The sequence below is a fragment of the Dama dama genome, chromosome 12, assembly GCF_033118175.1.
Source record: "Dama dama isolate Ldn47 chromosome 12, ASM3311817v1, whole genome shotgun sequence".
Lineage (NCBI taxonomy): Eukaryota > Metazoa > Chordata > Mammalia > Artiodactyla > Cervidae > Dama > Dama dama.
In genome coordinates, this window is record NC_083692.1 from 6,117,826 (window position 1) to 6,131,883 (window position 14,058).

The window sequence follows — 14,058 nt, forward strand, 5'->3', positions numbered from 1 at the left end:
CCGGTTCTCTCTGGCTATTTCCTGCTGAACGGGGGCGACGAGGGGTAGGGGCCAGCCGGGATGAAAGGTCAGCTTATGCAGGATTGTGAAGTGGGTCTATGTCTTTTTGACTGAGTCGAGTATAAGCTGTTAGGAGCATGGCCCGTCCAGTCGCAGCCCGCGCTATTTTTTGGACCCAGCGAAGAATAAGTTGGATGAGGCAGGGGCCTGTGGTGAGGCCCAGAACCAGCAGGAGTATAGGGCCTAGAAAAGGCAAGAGGTATGGGAGTAAACCATTGAGTCCAGTCCAGAGGGGGCTTTCTTGGAGCTGTCTGCGCCTTTGTTCCAGGCCTGGCGGTTGGGGCCGATAGGGGATGTGGAGATGCCAGTCAATGTCCAGGGCCGTAGCCACCTGCTGGGAGATCTGTGAGAGTATATTTCTTTTTTTTTTAAGAGAGGAGTAGGGCAGGAGGGGATGACCAGAAAGGAGTGGGCAAATAGGCAGGAATCTAATTGACAGGGTGGTGGTTGGGTTTGGAGCAGACATGAGGGTTGGCTGTCAATGCCCATAACCGAAACCTGGGAAGGACGTAAAGTGTCCCTGAAAGAGGGAAGGACCGAATAGGTAGCCCCCGCATTAACCAGACTTTACCCATTACCTGGAGCGTTACCCTGGGCTTGGCTTGGGTTATCGGGGTTCCCGAGTCTGGGCGATGTCAGCCATCGTCGAAGCTCAGCAGCTCGAAGGCCGGAGAAGGGCAGGAGGTCTCCCTGGGGTGCTCTGGTCTCCGGCCCCTAGAGGTCGGGGCCCGAGAGGCCTGGGGACAGTCACTAGCCCAGTGTCCTCGCTGTTTGCACAACGGGCACGGCTTGGAAGGAGGCTGTGGATTGGGGCACATCTTGGCCCAGTGTCCTTCTTGGCCGCACTTGAAGCAGGCCCCCGGAGGGGGGTTTTGGGACCCCAAGCCCGCCGCCAGGCGCAGGGCCACTATTAAGGCCTGGGTTTGTTGGTTTAGGAGGCTTGCCTGAAATTCGGCCTCTTGCTTGAGCCTTGCCTTTTGGCTGGCCTCAGCAGTTTCTTCACGGGCGTTATAAACTTTAAAGGCCATTTTTACCAGGTCTCGAATAGGGGTCTGAGGGCCGTCTTTGGCCTTGGCCAGCTTTTTTTGGATGTCAGGTGCGGATTGGGAGATAAAATGATTGGCCAAGGTAGCTGCCCCAGTGGGGGATTCAGGGGACAGTCTGGTGTATTGAACAAGGGCCTCAGTCAGCCGATCAAGAAACATGGCTGGGTTTTCGTCGGGCCCCTGAGTCACCTCATCTAGTTTGAGGAGGTTTACTATCTTATGGGAGGACGTTTCCATCCCATCGAGGAGACACTCTATCATATAGCGTACCCGCAGCTGGCCGCCACCCCCTTCCTGGTAGTTCCAATCAGGGTCGGCGTCAGGAACTGCCTGAGCTCCCGGGGGGCGCTCGGGGGAGGGGTTGGCACAGTGCCGCTGGTCGGCCTGAGCCCTGGCTGCCGTCCAAATGGCCTGCCTCTCTTCGGGGGTGGTGGTAGACCCCAGGATGACATATATGTCCTGCCATGTTAAGGCATAGGCGCGGGTCAGACCAGTAAACTGCTTAATGTGCTGAGTGGGGTTGGAGGAAAAGGATCCCAGCTTGGCCTCGATCTGTGCTAAGTCCTGGAGAGAGAAGGGGACATGGACCTGGGCTAGACCCTCAGCTCCGGCCACTTGTCGCAGGGGGAGTAGCGGGGCTGGGGGAGGGGAGGGGAGGCCCCTGGAGGGTTGCTATGGGAGCGAGTGTGGGAGCTAACCTGAGACGAGAAGGGAGTGACGGGGGGAAGGGGAGGATACAAGATAGGGTTAAGGGCCGGAGGATCCGGGGCCGTTGGTGAAGCCTCAGGGGCGGGAACAGGAGCAAAAGAGGCCGGAGTAGGGTTAGAGGGGGAGAGGTTAGGAGGGGCCGGAGAGGAGGGGGAGGGGCGAGAGCGCAATGCCCAAAAGGCCTGAACATAGGGGACCTCAGACCATTTTCCCATTCTCCGGCAGTAATTATCCAAATCACGGAGGACGTCAAAGTCTAGTGTCCCTGTGGCTGGCCATTGTGAGCCATTATCTAGGGAATACTGAGGCCAGGCCTGTGAGCACAGAAAAGTGAGCTGCTGGGGGCGGATATCTCTCTTTAGCCTTAGAGTCTGCAGGTTAGCCAGCAGGCACTCTAAGGGGGTGGAGTATTGGGGATCAGGTTTGGAGGCTGTCGATCCCATGGCGACCACGGGGCGTGGAGGCAACCCCCGCTGTCCGAACGTCTTCGGACGAGTCAAGGGGAGCCGGAGGTCCGTGTAGTCGTGGGGAACGTCTTCCTCACGACCGCAGGGACCCGGAAAGGCCGAAGCCGGAGGTCTACTCAGCCGCTGGGGACGTCTCCCCACCAGCTGGTGACCGGAAAGGCCGAAGCCGGAGGCCGAAGCCGGAGGTCTACTCAGCTGCTGGGGACGTCTCTCCACCAGCTGGTGACCGGGAGGGCCCAGTAAGTGCGCACTCGTTACGGGGCCCTAGGAGGTGGTCGTCAGGGAATGCAGGCCCCAAAGCCGAAGGGACTTAGTCCGTATCCTGCCGTCCGGGGGGTTGGTCAGCCGCCTGGGTCCGAGGCTTCCGCGGCGGTGGAGCTCGAGGGGGCCTCAACAGCAAGTGCCGGGGGCCCTCACCTCGGGCCCCACGTTGGGCGCCAGATGTTAGGAAAAACGCCGCGGGAGGAAAAAAGCCGCCTCTAAGGACCGGTGGTAAAGGCCTTTTATTAAGCGTTGCTCTCGGGCAGAACTCCCCGGGGGCTGGTGAGTGAGGAGACAAAGGGAGTCTGCAAGGTATGAGGGGTGGGGAGGGGTTTTATAGTCCGGGCAGGCATCCAGGCCAGGTCTTTTCATATAAGGAAGAAAGCGCAGGCTACCGCGGTGGTCAGTGTCCGAGGGCTTTATGTTGGTACCTGATTGGGCCAGCCTGCAGGGGACCAGCCCCTGGAAGTTTAGCCAGCCTCTGGAATTTGCCTTGCAGCACTTTCCCGGGGGCATGCCCCAACCTTTCAATTATGCAAAACTGTAATTGAAACGTATTTCTTTTTCCTGACCTAATGAAAAGACTGTGTCTAGATTTAAAGAATTAAAAAAAAAAAGATCATTAAATATTCAGTTCAGTTCAGTTCAGTCGCTCAGTCATGTCCAACTCTTTGCGACCCCATAGAATGCAGCATGCCATGCTTCCCTGTCCATCACCAACTCCTGGAGCTTACTCAAACTCATGTCCATTGAGTCAGAGATGCCATACAACCACCTCATCCTCTTTCGTCCCTTTCTCCTCTCGCCTTCAGTCTTTCCCAGCATCAGGGCTGCTGCAAAGGTAACAACATCAGTCTATAACCTGAAGATCCTTTTTTTAATTTTAATGGAAAAAAATATTTTTTGAGCATCAGTTAGTAAAACAGAATACCTACAAAGGAATCACATTCAGAAGAACAAAACTACAAATGTATAAAGCAGTATCTCTAGAATTTTGACAGATACAAGATAAAAGAAATCTATACACAACTAGTGATGTAGAAGGTGGCACAAATATTTAGAAAATAAATTATAGTTTCTGAGAAATGGTACTAGAAAATAGTCTCCTTGTAGCTGAGGTATGTATAAAAAATTAAGAATGCAAAATTCTTGGGATAGAGAGATAGTAATAATTTTGAAAATAATGAAGTACAAATTTTATGAAAGACAATATTTAAGTCAATGAATCAAAATAATTTAGTTATATTACTATTGATAAAGTAGCACTGAGACTTCAGGCAAAGCATTCATGTTTCTTATCTTCACTTTCTCCACTTGTAAAACATTGCTGTGTCTCAGATATGTCACTGAAAGCCACTAAAGATGTTGACTGTCCTCTCTTTTCTACATTACTTTTCTCAGCACAGTTACTTAGCCTGTAACTCTTCCTCCAAATTGTCACTCCAGGACTTCAGACTGTTGCTGTGCTTGATCTGAAATTTTCTAGCTAAGACAAGAATATTTCCATTGATCTCATTTGTATTCAAATGACAGAACACAGAATGAAAGCTATGAAATTTTCTTGATTTTCTGCAAATGAAGTTTCCTTCTACAAAGTCTTTAAAAATAGCTCTTCTAAGCTGAAAGCTGTATGGTGTATTCACCGCCTTCGATGACTGCCTTCTGCCTCACCACCAGCACCTCCTTAGTCTGCTGCTTTCTGAATGCAATGAAAAGAAGATTAAAAAAAAAAAAAAAGATCCTTGCTATTTTCATGCCTGTGTGCATCTGATGTTGAGAGGCTTCTTTCAAAAAAATATTCTTTAATAAATCAATTTAGAGAACATATGTCCATTCTTGTACAATTGGTGGGGACAGAAGCAAATTCAACAAAGAAAATCATGTGAATTCAACTCATAGCATTCTGACATGAAGTTCTTTATTGTCTAGAAAGATAATGCAAAATCTAGGTTGTTGACTGAGGCTCCATAGCTGTGAAAAGATGAATACTTAGTAAAAACTCCATAAATTTCAAGATCTTCATAGAATCAAGTGAAGGATTTAAGGAAAAAAAGGAATATGTCGTCTTTTGAAATAATTTCAAAAAGATATAGTGTTAGCACTCAATTATGTCCAACTCTTTGTGACCCTATGGACTATAGCCCATCGGGCTCCTCTATTCATGGAATTTTCCAGGCAAGAATACTGGAGTGGTAGCCATTCCTTTCTGCAGGGGATCTTCCTGACCCAAAAGTCAAATTTGGGTCTCCTGCATTGTAGGCACCTTCTTTACCTTCTGGGCCACCAGGGAACCCCACTCAAGAAGGTATAAACAACATTTATATGAAGAACCCAAAAGCATTCAGAGGTAATCAGGGAATTGGTAAAACACACTTTTTTTTCCCCCTACACATCTTTATTAATCTCTGAAACCAGTGCCAAGTACGCTCAGTTTTGACTTTATATAGTTGTGTCAGGGGAGGTTATAATTTCCTTGGTTCTGTCTCATTGATTGCAACAAAAAAATTGAAGTGATGGACCAGCGTTACAGCCCTCGGATGAACCAATGTTAAAGCTTTATGTTACAGCTCAGTTTTATTTAGAAAATAAAGGAAAATACATCTTTCAGGTTTGAGGGCATGATGACCCAAAAGACATGAAGAGAAGAGAGGCTTCTCTTTTTGTTTTTTCTCCTCCCCCTGGGCCTGCCCTATGTAAATTGGGCTAGCCAGGAGTGCTGTTAGTTTCACCTGAGTTCCCCACCCCAGTCCTCTGACCTTCCTTTGTTCTATTGTCACAGGCTTTCCCCTTCCTTGCCTTTTAGCCACCACCATTCTGGACTCCTTTTTCCTATTCTAACTACCTGACAGATACGTTTCTAATATTAATAGCAAATATTTTATTGAGTGTTTTTCTATATACTGAGATTCTTAGAAGTATTTTTAAGTATTAACTCATTTAATAATTTCATTAATCTTATGAAATAGATATTTTTCTTATAAGTCTCTTTTTGACACAGCTCTATAGATTAAGTCAAGCCCAGTGCCCCATAGGGTTAGTATGTGGTTAAACCTGAAGGCTGGAACTAGCTCTAGAGTATTATTAACACACCACTTCACTGCCATCCTGTAACATAATGGAGGATGCTATATAATTTCCCAGCTTCATTTTCCTTATTAATTTCATCTGTAAACTTGAAACTGGATGCCAAGATATGTAATTTTATTAATCTAGGTACTTCTAGCATCTTAAAACTTTAACTTCATCATTGCTATCTTTATCTTTCAGTATCCACTGACTTTTTAAAGCAAATGCATCATGTTTCCCCGAAATCTCAACAGATGAATCTATATGGCATGACTTCAGTTCCTATTTTAACTTGGAGGACAACCTTCACTAACTTCAGATCCTGTGAGGTATAGGTGAATATTTTCAAATTCCTCTTGCAAGCACCCATTTGATGGTATCAGTTGTGAATTCTCAATGGAGCAGGACATATAGAAAGGGGGAAGAGGTTGTATTTGTTTCACCAATCTGTAGAGGAATTGGGAGAAGCATAAGTTGGCAAATAATCCCATTGGTGCTGTTAATTGCCATTGATGCTTCAGATCTATCTTTCAAGGACAGCATATTGCACTGAAATTTTCTGGTGGAACCTCACCCTGGGTATGAGTGCTAGTCCCTTTAGTCAAAGGAATTGCCCTCCTCAGACCTTGGCTCCTTTGCAGGTCCTCATTTGTTGGTGATTGTTGGTCCAGGGCTGGTTGACAGCCTCTCAGAGGAGCAGTTTATGCTAACCAGCCACCACTGCTGAGTGGCCTGCACTCCCCTTTGTAGTGCGTAGATGATGCTCTTCCACGAATCAAACAGGAGCTCTCCGTGTGTCCGTATGGTGCATTGGTGCAAAACGTGCATCAGTGCCCATGTCTCCCAGCACCATTTCATCAGAGCATGGATGGGAAGTTATTCCTGACCTCTTATTTCCATGGAGATTGGAAGTGATTCAAAAGGAGAGCATACCACTTTGAACAGACAGTGATGAAGAGAAATTTAAGGATGAATGGATCTGCGCTTAATGAATTTCAGGTGGTAGATCCATCTGAAACTGTGCAAGTGTCTTCCGGGTCTATCAGGAAAAAAAAAAAAAAATTATTGAATATCAGCATGCTCCTTTCTGTTCCACTTCATAGGCTACTGAATGGCTAGGAATAACTTCCTTCCAAAGCTTTTGAGAAGGAAATGGCAACCGACTCCAGTATTCTTGCCTAGAGAATCCTGTGGACCAAAGAGCCTGGTGGGCTGCTGTCCATAGGGTCGCACAGAGTCGGGCACGACTGAGCGACTTCACACGTGTGCATGCATTGGAGAAGGAAATGGCAACCCACTCCAGTGTTCTTGCCTGGAGACTCCCAGGGACGGGGGAGCCTGGTGGGCTGCCATCTATGGGGTCGCACAGAGTCAGACACGACTGAAGCGACTTAGCAGCAGCAGCAAAGCTTTTGAAGCATATGTCAAAACAAGATTTACCAAAAATTAATTAATCTTTATTCAAAAAATACACATCAGGTAAAGTGTTAATTACATATCAGTTAAGAGCTTACACTTCAGTGGTGTGTATTTCTTTTACCTTAATTTTTACCAGTGCTTCCTAATTTAATTCAAGCTTCATTCATATGAGAGTTGACTTAAACACAAAAATATTTTAAAAGGGCAGCAAAGGATGAATGAGGCTAACCCACACTGAATAAAGAAAACTAAAAATGAGATGTGCAGATTTTTATTTGTAACACTAAAGCTATCAATAAAGCCACAAGCTAAACAGCAAGGAGAAAAACCCTATAGTTGCCTAAAAAGGCAGAGGAAATGGCCATATGCTGTTTGTTAACATACAAACTATGAGACTCAGTGGGAATCCAGAAAGAAGGGTAAAATAAATGAAACTTTAGTTAAACAGTGTTCTAACAAATAATCATCACTACATAACACTTAGCATTTGTATTATACTTACCTACTGGCAACCCACTCCAGTATTCTTGCCTGGAAAACCCCGTGGATGGAGGAGCACTGTGGGCTACAGTTCACATGGTCGCAAAGAGTCGGACACGACTGAGCTATTTCACTTTCACCAATCTCACTTCAGTCTTATTCTTTGGCTGTCCCAAGTTCGGTATCTAAACTTTCTCCATAAAAGCTTAAAATATAGATTCAAGTTGAGTAGCTCTCATTTAGAACCAAAGGATAATGATTTCTCTATCTGGCCAAATGATATTGACGTCTGGGCTCTATGAACACCTGCAAGGCAGCTACATTGCTGCTTTAGGAATGTGTTCATTAAGTACAAGATATGTTCTTTTCTTTTCATAGTATAATTGCTTTAAATGGTGTATTCATTTCTCCACAACAAAGTGAATCAGCTATATGCATAGATATACCCCTCCTCCCTCATAGGCCTCCCTTACACCCCCATCCCATTCAGTTCATTTCAGTTCAGTCACTCAGTCGTGTCCAACTCTTTGTGACCCCATGAACCGCAGCACTCCAGGCCTCCCTGTCCATCACCACCTCCTGAAGTCCACCCAAACTCATGTCCATTGAGTCAGTGATGCCATCCAACCATCTCATCCTCTGTCGTCCCCTTCTCCTCCTGCCCCCAATCCTTCCCAGCATCAGGGTCTTTTCCAGTGAGTCAGCTCTTTCCATCAGGTGGCCAAAGTATTGGAGTTTCAGCTTCAGCATCAGTCCTTCCAATGAACACCCAGGACTGATCTCCTTTAGGATGGACTGGTTGGATCTCCTTGCAGTCCAAGGGACTCTCAAGAGTCTTCTCCAACACCACAGTTCAAAAGCATCAATTCTTCGGTGCTCAGCTTTCTTTATAGTCCAACTCTCACATCCATACATGACCACTGGAAAAACCATAGCCTTGACTAGACGGACCTTTGTTGACAAAGTAATGTCTCTGCCTTTTAATTTGCAGTCTAAGTTGGTCATAACTTTCCTTCCAAGGAGTAAGCATCTTTTAATTTCATGGCTGAAGTCACCATCTGCAGTGATTTTGGAGCCCAGAAAAATCAAGTCAGCCACTGTTTCTACTATCTCCCCATCTATTTCCCATGAGGTAATGGGGCCAGATGCCATGATCTTAGTTTTCTGAATGTTGAGCTTCAAGCCAACTTTTTCACTCTCCTCTTTCACTTTTATCAAAAGGTTCTTTAGTTCTTTGTCACTTTCTGCCATAAGGGTGGTGTCATCTGCATGTCTGAGGTTATTGATATTTCTCCCGGCAATCTTGATTCCAGCTTGTGCTTAATCCAGCCAGCATTTCTCATGATGTACTCTGCACATAAGTTAAATAAGCAGGGTGACAATATACAGCCTTGATGTACTCCTTTTCCTTTGGAACCAATCTGTTGTTCTGTGTCCTATTGTAACTGTTGCTTCCTGACCTGCATACAGATTTCTCAAGAGGCAGGTCAGGTGGTCTGGTATTCCCATCTCTTTCAGAATTGTCCATGGTTTATTGTAATCCACACAGTCAAAGGCTTTGGCATAGTCAATAAAGCAGAAATAGATGTTTCTCAGGAACTCTCTTGTTTTTTTGATGATCCAGCGGATGTTGGCAATTTGATTTATGGTTCCTCTGCCTTTTCTAAAACCAGCTTGAGCATCTGAAAGTTCACAGTTCACGTATTGCTGCAACTTGGCTTGGAGAATTTTAAGCATTACTTTACTAGCGTGTGAGATGAGTGCAATTGTGCAGTCGTTTGAAGATTCTTTGGGATTGCATTTCTTTGGGGTTGGATGGGAAACTGAACTTTTCCAGTCCTGTGGCCACTGCCGAGTTTTCCAAATTTTCTGGCATATTGAGTGCAGTACTTTCACAATATCATCTTTCAGGATTTGAAATAGCTCAACTGGAATTCCATCACCTCTGCTAGCTTTGTTAGTATTGATGCTTCCTAAGGCCCACTTGACTTCACATTCCAGGATGTCTGGCTCTAGGTGAGTGATCACACCATTGTGATTGTCTGGGTCATGAAGATCTTTTTTGTACAGTTCTTCTGTGTATTCTGGCCACCTCTTCTTAATATCTCTGCTTCTGTTAGGTCCATAACATGTCTGTCCTTTATTGAGCCCATCTTTGCATGAAATGTTCCCTTGGTATCTTAGTCTTTCCCATTCTATTGTTTTCCTCTATTTCTTTGCATTGATGCACCCAGTATATTGTCTTTATTGGTTTCTCATTTCCTACTGAGAGAACAGAACTGGGAGGATTGCAGTCAAAATGGTCCCATGCTTTAACTTTGCTCACCTCTTTTGTAACATTTGAAAGTGAAAGTCATCAGTTGTGTCCTATGCTTTGCAATCCCAGGGACTATACAGTCCATGGAATTCTCCAGGCCAGAACACTGGAGTGGGTAGCCTTTCCCTTCTCCAGGGGATCTTCCCAACCCAAGGATTGAACCCAGGTCCCCACATTGCAAGTGGATTCTTTATCAGCTGAGCCACAAGGGAAGCCCGAGTGAAAGTGTTAGTCGCTCAGTCATGTGACCCCATAGACTGTAGCCTGCCGGTCTCCTCCATCCGTGGGATTTTCCAGGCAAGAACTCTGGAGTGGGTTGCCATTTCCTTCTCCAGGGGATCTTCCAGACACAGGGATTGAATCCAGGTCTCCCACATTGCATTCAGACTCTTTACCATCTGAGCCACCATGACAAACCTTTGTAAGATTTAGGTTGCTGCTGTTCAATGGCAGCCATCTATATTTGAACTGATTAAAATTAAAGGAAATTAAAGTTCAGTTACACCATCACACTAACCACAGTTAAAGTGTCCAGTAGTTACATGTGGCTGGTGTCTTACTGTATCAGGTAGCACAGACCTACAACCACTGCAGAGGGTTCTGTTGGAAACACTGGGCTTGGGGACAAACTTGTGTGTTGAGTAATACTTCTTATTAAAGAATTTGATGTTCTTTTCCTACAAAAAGACTCTGGAAAGTCAGTTTATGTAAGATTAGCTTTTTCTAGCCCTCCTTTCCTAATTCAATAATCTCCTTTAATCTTAGGAATTCCAGTTGAGCTATTTCAAATCCTGAGAGATGGTGCTGTGAAAGTGCTGCACTCAATATGCCAGCAAATTTGGAAACTTCAGCAGTGGCCACAGGACTGGAAAAGGTCAGTTTTCACTCCAATCCCAAAGAAAGGCAATGCCAAAGAGTGTTCAAACTACCACACAATTGCATTCATCTCACACACTAGTAAAGTAATGCTTAAAATTCTCCAAGCCAGGCTTCACCATTGCGTTAACTGTGAATTTCCAGATGTTCACATTGGATTTAGTAAATGCAGAGGAACCTGAGATCAAATTGCCAGCATCCATTGGATCATCGAGAAAGCAAGAGAGCTCCAGAAAAACATCTATTTCTGCTTTATTGACTATGCCAAAGCCTTAGACTGTGTGGAACGCAACAGACTGTGGAAAATTCTGAAAGAGATGGGAATACCAGACCACCTGACCTGCCTCTTGAGAAATCTGTATGCAGGTCAGGAAGCGAGTTAGAACTAGACAGGTAATGGCAAACTGATTTCAAATCAGGAAAGGAGTACGTCAAGTCTTTATATTGTCACCCTGCTTATTTAACTTATATGCAAACTGATTTCAAACCAGGAAAGGCGTACGTCAAGTCTTTATATTGTCAAACTGCTTATTTAACTTATATGCAGAGTACATAATGAGAAACGCCGGGCTGGATTAAGCACAAGCTGGAATCAAAATTGTCGGGAGAAATATCAATAACCTCAGATATGCAGATGACACCACCTTTTGGCAGAAAGTGAAGAAGAACTAAAGAGCCTCTTGATTAAAGTGAAAGAAGAGAGTAAAAACTTTGACTTAAAACTCAACATTCAGAAAACTAAGATCATGGCATCTGGTCCTATCACTTCATGGCAAATAGATGGAGAAACAATGGAAGCAGTGACAGACTTTGTTTCCTTGGGCTCCACAATCACTGCAGATGGTGACTTCAGCCATGAAATTAAAAGATGCTTACTCCTTGAAAGAAAAGCTATCACCAACCTAAACAGAATATTAAAAAGCAGAGACATTACTTTACCATCAAATGTCCATCTACTCAAAGCTGTGGTTTTTCCAATAGTCATGTATGTATGTGAGAGTTGGACTATAAAGAAAGCTGAGTGCCGAAGAATTGATACTTTTGAACTGTAGTGTTGGAGAAGACTCTTGAGAGTTCCTTGGATTGCAAGGAGATGAAACCTGTCAATCCTAAAGGGAATCAGTCCTAAATATTCATTGGAAGGACTGATGCTGAAGCTGAAACTCCAATATTTTGGCCACCTGATGGGAAAAACTGATTAACTGAAAAGACCCTGATGCTGGGAAAGATTGAGGCCAGGAGAAGGGGATGACAGAGGATTAGATGGTTGGATGGCATCACCAACTCAGTGGACATGATTTTGAGTAAACTCCAGGAGTTGGTGATGGACAGGGAAGCCTGGCGTGCTGCAGTCCATGGGGTTGTGAAGAGTCGGACATGACTGAGAGACTGAACGGAGCTGAATCTTACAATGATTTCATGTATTTAAGGGATTACTCACCACTTATGAGCTCACATGTATATCCTGTAGCCCTTAAGTACTTCTGCACTAATGCCATCACAAGCAATAAGATGCTACTGCAAATAACACTACCATTTTCTCACTGTAAGATCAGTTAAAAGAAGATGATTTCACAATGGGCAAAGAGAGCAAGGTATAGGACATCATGCAGAATAAAATCATTTGTGTCCTTAAACTGCAAGATTTTTCCCCTCATCCTATTTCAGGATCAAGCTTTGAGGACTTTCAGACTGATCCAAGATGTACATGTTAGTTGCTCAGTTGTGTCCAGCTCTTTGAAACCCCATGGACTGTAGCCTGCTGGGCTCCTCTGTCCATGAAATTCTCCAGGCAAGAATACTGGATTGCGTTGCCATTTCCTTCTCCAGAGGATCTTCCCAACCCAGGGCTTGAGCCTGGGTCTCTTGCATTGCAGGCAGATGCTTTACCATCTGACTTACTAGGATAACATCCTTCAACTATATGTAGAATCAGTTTTGAGATCATTTCCTGGATATAGAATATACTGTTACTCAAAAGCTAGTTACCTAGCATGTCACCTGGATATTTATTACGTTCTGGGTGGAGTGAGTAAACATCCTGAGATTCCAAATATGCTCCTTTCCTTTGTTCTATTCAATTGAGCACATTGTTCTGGACCCACTATCAACTCTAATCTAGTAGTTTGGTTTTGTGTGCAGGTGTGTATGTGGGGAGTAGGATGGTCTTTCTCTACCTGAATGAGCAGCAAAATTATGCATGTTGTATGTATAAACCAGTGCTCACTTGCAAGATTACAAGCTCTAAGGGGCAGATGTATGGCAATTAGACAGACTTGATTGCTTAAACAGAGGTCATTAATGTCCTTCATTCTCCTAGAACCCCAGCTCCTGTACCTGCTTGGCCATGAGAGATGCCAGGTAAGTACTGAAAGAGTGAATGGGCAAAGATGTTCTTAACCTGGATATCTATTTATAGTATGCCTCCTCTCAGCTCCAGCCTTTTCACGAGACTTAGAAAATGTTTGTGTTTCAAATCACCATCTTTCTTCTTAACTTCAGAGCCTTCATTAAACAAACATATCGCCAATCTAAATCATTAAAAATCTCAACCAAGCTTCATCCTCAAGATGAACTTTTATATATCAAAAGATTCTTCTCAGGGGAAATGGTCATTCTAACTTTTGTGCACTTCTCTTCCATATCATACGTCTCTATTAGAATTTGTCACACTGGAATGAAATGTTTTCTTTACAGGTCCATATCCACAATTTTCACATCCAAAGAATAGGATGAATCAAACATAACTAGCTTTTTATTTGGCTTGTATTACATCAGTTACGTTGCTTGCATACACAACTTAATTCCACCTTCTGCCCACTTTCTAGGCAATATATAACTATCCATAATATTTCAAATAAAAAAGTTCAGATGCAAAGAGACTAAGTCTCTTGCTCAAATAAGAACTGATGGAGTCATGGTTCATACATGAAACTCCTGATTCTAAAGGCCACTTTTTTTTTTTTTCCATTTTGGCATTCCTAAGATCGTACAAAGCCCCTAATAGGACTTAATATTTAATAAATAAGTAGAGCAAACAATGACCGAACAAAAGCAATCTTATAGAAATCATTTACTTCTTATACCAAATAGTAGCCAACCGTGTGTGTGTGTGTTGCATGTACGGGCTTCCTCGGTGGCAGCAGTGGAAAAGAACTCTGCTGCCGACATAGGAGACATAGGAGATATGGGTTTGATCCCTGGGTGGGGAAGATCCCCTGGAGGAGGGCATGGCCACCCACTCCAGTGTTCTTGCCTGGAGAAGCCCATGGACAGAAGAGCCTGGAGGGCTATAGTCCATAGGGTTGCAAATAGTTGGACACAAAGGAAGCAACTTGGCATGCACACACACATATGT

General features: G+C 44.4%; 1 pseudogene; it reads left to right on the forward strand.

Annotated features, from left to right (window-relative positions):
- Positions 1–2,566: 2,566 nt before the first annotated feature.
- The window catches only part of LOC133065894 (ferritin light chain-like), a 104,067-nt pseudogene continuing 92,575 nt past the window's right edge, over positions 2,567–14,058 (forward strand).